Consider the following 6,000-nt stretch of genomic DNA (forward strand, 5'->3'; position numbering starts at 1 on the left):
TCTCTGAGCCATTCTTTAGCTCACATGAGTTTTCTTCAAAAAAAACCCACCACCTTTTATCAAGCTCCCTGACATGCAGTGGAGCTGGAATCAGCAGGTTCAGATTTACTGACTTGAATTCACTGTGCCAGCTTTTGCTGGAGAACAAAGTTGTGTTTTTAAAGAAAGTTTTCAAGCAAATGTAGTTTAGAAGACCTTTAAATAAACAATAAATATCTTCTGTTTCATCCATGCATATAAATTTACATTAATCTGCAGCTAAGTTAACAAATGTTATTTTTTGCCTTAAATACCATGTTTGATGAAAACAGTATTTTGTGCCAAACTGGTTGTAATGATGGTGTAATTGAGGAAATATATGACATTAAAACTCTGTGACATCTCCTTCACGTGCTAAAGACTGTAACAGGGATTGATGGGACCAATAAATCCTTTCCTATAGGGAAGAATGTAGAAAAACCAGGGAGCAGTACAAAATATAGCCCACCTGGTAGTTTTATGGCCCTATCTGAATGCTGTAATCATTTTAAAGAGATGTTGATTAGTACCAGCAACAGGAGTTGAATTGGCAGCATCAGTAGCATCAATTTCAACAGCAGCACTGGAGGTCCTTTATTTCCCATTTTGTGGCTTGGATGCAAATGATTCATCCAGTCAGCAGGTGCTGTTCAATCCATACTGAATATATAGAGCTAACAGATGAAGGAATGCAGAATTTGCACTTAGAGAAATAATTGAATGCCTCACATGTCACTAAAATTCATTTATTTGAAAAGACATTTTACAGTGCAGACAGAAAAGATCCAGCCCAGCTCCTCAGGAGAGTGAATGTGGCCAAGTCAGTTTATCCTGACTGTGAGTCTGGTATGGAGATGGTTCTTTCCCTTTTATCATGAGTTTCCAGTCTCCACATCTGAACCCCTTCCTGCTAAAACCCAGTCCAGCAGCAGTGATTGGCTCCAGCCAGATCATCAGGATTCATCTGGCTGAGCCTGAAGGAGGAGAGGCAAACCATTGCACCTCAGATAATTGGAAACAGCTTTCCAGAACTGCATAAATGCTCTTCCCAAACCTGAAAACCAGCGTGGTGGCATGATGCCATCAGCAACAAGCCTCTATGATTATGTTTCTCAAGCAGTTCCTGTCTTTCCATTCAAAGTTTGTTGTTGGGGTCTAGGTGTTTTGGTTTCTCCCTACCTGTGGTGTCTAAGGCACAATCAGAATTGGTGCACAAGCAGCAGACATTGGAGTGTTCTTTATCCAAGGTTCCATACAGACTCTGGTCACTGGTGTTTCACTTTAAAGGGCTGGCAGAGCTACTGCAGAATTGACACTTCTTGTTTCCAGTGTTTTGACATTCAGGCTGCCTGTCAAAGTTTTTTAAAATGTCAGTTCTATCCTGTATCAAAAGGAAACTGAGTCCATCAGGGGCCAACTCTGAACAGTGAGTGTGGAATTCAGAGGGTTTGGCAGCATTTGCAACAACCCTCACCTGGGATAGGCTGGGCTAAATCAATCCCATTTTCACCTGGGCAGGTGAAATGAGAGCTGCTGGTCTGACAGTGTGCACAGAGCAGAGAAATCCACAGAGTATACATCAAACTTTTCTCCTCAAAGCCCTTTGATGCTCCAGCAGTGCTGTACCATAAATACAACTTTTGGTGTACCTGTGGTGTACCTGGCATTTTTGCACTCTTTTCCGTGGAACCATTTGCTACAGAATTGGATGACAAATTGGACTCAGATCAGCAAAGAGTGAGCTGGCCATTGCTCTTGTGGCAGAGCAGATTGCTCTGTTATTCCTGGTGCTTCAGTTCCTATCATCATTTCTTTGTTTTGTTTCCTTGTTAATAAAGGAAGGGTGAAAAGTACCTACTGTGCTCATTAATTTTTCTGCACCCCTTTTTTTCTGATGATTTGCTGATACTTTAATTTCTTTCTTACTTTGCTACATTTTCCTTTAAGGCATTGTAATTAATGGACTGTACTAATTTCCTTTGAGACAACATTCTTAATTGCTGTAATTCTCACTTATGTCTTTTAGGCATCCCTGCTGGCATTGATTCATTTCAATTTGCATTCCCAAATGCTGGAACTATAAATAACCAATACATGTAGGAGCTGGTCTCTTGTCCTCTGAATGCTATACAGGTTTTTCTTTGCTTTTTTTTTTTTTTTTTTTTTTTGGTAGCAAAACTAAATGGTGACTTGTGGTGTGGCCTTATTTTAAAAGCTGGCTTGTGTGTGCTTTTATCATGGTTGTGCTTTGGGTTGGTGGTGAAGTCCCAGGGTGATGTGTTCCACTGTGCACACCTGCCATTTTGGAATTATTTTGAGAATTATAACCTTCAGGGGGTTTTGATACCAAATTGTCCAAACAAATGAGTTTTCAAGGGATAGAAGTGACAAGTTATGAATAGAATTTACAAATCTAGAAAAGAAATAGCATGTACTGGTGACACAAATTTCTTTATATAGAAGAAGTGTGAATGAGATCATCTGAAGCTGAAGGTCTCCAGCCTGATGAAGGCAGCAGAACAGCAGGCCCAGGCCATTGTACAGAAACATTTCACCTCTGCACTCACCCCAGTGCCAGGGGTGATCCTGCCCCAGGTCAAGGCTCAAGGCTCTCCTGCCACTGCCTCCACCTCATGCTGGCTTTGAACTAAACACCTTTTCATAGATATTTTGCCACTTTCAGAAAAGACACAAGGCAAAGAGGTTTTAGTCTGAGCTGTAAATAAAATGGAGCAAAGCAAAGCAGCTCTGTGTCCTGTTCCCAACCTCCACCTCACTTGGACCTCCAGGTTTCTCATTTGATTTTTCCCTCTGGTACAGTTACTTCTTGCAGGCACAGAACTTCAAAATGAGATGAAAATTATTTGGTTACACTTTAGAATGAGTGTATCAAGATCGCTGCAAATGCAGTAAAAATATCCTCTACAGAGAAGTCCTATTTATAGATCAAAGAAATGCAACAAATAATCCATTATTTTGTTAGTATCCCTACAAATGCATTCCCATGGAAGGGAATGTGAAATGTGGCTCTGCAGTCAGCAGATGAAGCAGTTGCAGTTTCTGTATTGATGACAGAGTTGCAATGGGCAAAGATTTCTGGATTGCAGGAAAATGGGAAAGGAATTGTCTTCTCACCCATTAAGATGATTAATCAATGGATTATGACAAGAATTAAATGGCTAGCACACTAAAATTATATTGATACTGGTGATTTAAACTGCTTTTATAGATTCCTTCTGTTGAAATTTGTGTCCACTGCATATAATTCCCAAGCAGGTGAATTATTCAGTGCACAGAAGAGCAGGAGGCAGAAAGGAGAGAGATCCTGCCCTGGAGGGGTGAGGCACTGGCATGGGCTGCCCAGGGAGGCTCTGGGGTCACATCCCTGCAATTGTTCAAGGAGTGACTCCATGTGGCATTCAGTGATGTGGTGGTGTTTTAGCAGAGGCTGGACTCAGTGATCTTGGGGATCTTTTCCAACCTTAATGATTCTGTGGTTCTGTGATTTGTGCTAATGTGCAGGTCCAGGGCAGCCATTGGCAAATATTTGTTGCACCTTTTCCTTTTTCCACGTGTTTATTTGCAACTCTTTACTTGTTTTTCAGTACTCTCATGTGGTTTTATTTAATGGAAAGTATTTGTGAACTATCATCATGTTCAACAGAGAATCCCATTTCCCTCTGCCTCATTTATTATTGTTATAAATTTTCCATTCACTGACAAAAATGAGTTCTGTTTTCCTTGTTTTTTATGAAGTATAGAGCAAAGGGGTTCCATTGAAATGTCTTAAATGCCAATTAGAATGAAATGCAACATTGGCTGCCAGGAAAGCTCACCTGCCAGGCAGCCTTGGAGTCCAGATAAGGCTGTAATGTGCTCTGAGAACAGGTTGTGCTGCTTTTACACCTTCTGTTGTCATCTCTCCTCTTAAATGATGGGTTTTTACACAGCCCTGGGTGCCTGGTGCAGGGCACCTTTCCAAAGTGGGCTGTCTCTGTGCAGAATTTTGTGCCCCAGGTCACTTCCTTTCCAGTCAGTATTAGCACCAAGCTGGACATGCTGTGATGTGCTGAGTGGACCAGGCTTTCCCTGCAGATTTGTTTTGGTTTTAAGTAACAATAAATTGGCTCATTCTCTTTGTGTCTGGGTTTAAAACAGAGATAGATGACTTCAAGTGAGAGTGAATTAAAATTCAAGATGTGTTGGGAGCTTGAACAAGCTGGGCTGGGTTCCAGGACGCTTCAGAAGAGACAAAGACAGGAGGGGAGACAGCAGAAGTGGTGAGAGCAGACAAGAAAAAGTAAAGTGGTGGCTGGCAAGGAGCAGGGAGGGAGTGATTCCCCCTTGATGAATGGGAAGGGATGTGAAGGAGGTGCTGCTTGGCCTGTGCTCTGTATAGAGCCAACTTTTATTTAAATTGCTTTTAAGTTAACCAAACTAGGAGGAAAAGGCTTTAAAAACATTGCCCCTTCTCCCTTTCACTCCTTCCTCCTACAACTGTTACTTCTGTCTTTGCCATTTTCTAATTTTTCTCATTTCTACTGGGTCTGTACACAATGAAATAAAATATTCCTTTTTCCTTGATTCCCTCTCCTCCCAAGCAATCCTTTCAAGGGCAAAATCTTAAAACAGCTGTACATCCCTGGCAGGGTCCAAGGCCAGGCTGGATGGGGCTCTGAGCAACCTGGTCTGGTGAAAGGAGGCCCTGCCCAAGGCAGAGGGGTTGGAACAAAATGGTCTTTAGGGTCCCTTCCAACACAACCCATTCTGTGACTCTGTGACATGGAGAACACTGCTTCCCTCAGGACCAGTCAAAGATCAGGGAGGTTACTGATGGCCTGTGGGAGCGTGGCTGCAACCCAGAGGGGTCACAGCCAGGATGAGCAGCAGGCTGAAAAAGTACCTTTTTTCCCAATTATCTCTTTTTTTTAAGTGTAATTTTATTTTTTTTTTATTCCTTCTTTTGTAATTAGGTGGCATTCATTGGTATTTTCTTACGAATAAAATGACGAATGGGTTTTAGGTTAACAGTACTTTGCTTGCAAATGAACTTAAAATAAGTCCATTTAATAAATGATAACAAATGTAATAGAGCTGAAGGGAGGGCCAAGTATTTTTTTTTTCCAAATTAATACATAAAATAAATTCAAGCAATATAATTTTCATCTGGCTTCATACAAATAAATAAGCATATTTTGCAAAGGACTATTAAAGCAGGAAAAGATGTAAACAAGACAACATTGTGCTGTGAGTGGGATTCCATTTTTGCAAAAGAAAGGTGTACTTTGTCAAGGAAGATTAATAGTTAATGATCTCATCCTCTGAAATGTCAAAGGAGCTATGAAAGATTTTCTGTTACTATGCAGGATTTTCATCAAGGAAAGCACATGCACAACCTGCTGTAGAACTGCTCCTCCAGCAGTTTTCCTTGTGTATGAATGCACAGAATGAATTGTCCTCTGCTGTGCTGCTCCTCCAATGTTAATGCAAACACGTGTGACTGTGCCCTGCACTCTGGGGCCCTGCTGAGTTCATGTGCTGGGTTCAGAGGCTCTTGTGGAACCAACCAGCAGCCAGTCTGACCCAGAGGTGAAAGGGGGTTAAATTCTTGTCCTAAAGGAGACAAAGAATTAAACCAAATATTGGCAACTGCATCCTGGGCTGCATCTCTAGCAAGAGCAATCCAACTCTTCTTCCTTCCCTGAATTCAGCATCTGTCTCATAAATTCTCCTTCCTGGGACTGCCTGACATATGAGCACACTATTTAAGGTCAGAGCTAGCTTTTTGATAGTTTCTATAATGGTGACTGCCATTCTTGAGAATATATACAGTGAGAAATATAAATAGACTGGCCTTTGCTGCCTGCTGCTGTTTGTCAAAGTTCTCAGCTGTAAAAAATAAATATGATCGTGCTCCTGGGCTGTGCTGACTGGAGCTGTGGGCTGAGCAGGGAGTGGGAAATGGGTCTGTTCTGAGCAGCC

The sequence above is a fragment of the Catharus ustulatus genome, chromosome 16 (assembly GCF_009819885.2).
Source record: "Catharus ustulatus isolate bCatUst1 chromosome 16, bCatUst1.pri.v2, whole genome shotgun sequence".
Classification (NCBI taxonomy): domain Eukaryota; kingdom Metazoa; phylum Chordata; class Aves; order Passeriformes; family Turdidae; genus Catharus; species Catharus ustulatus.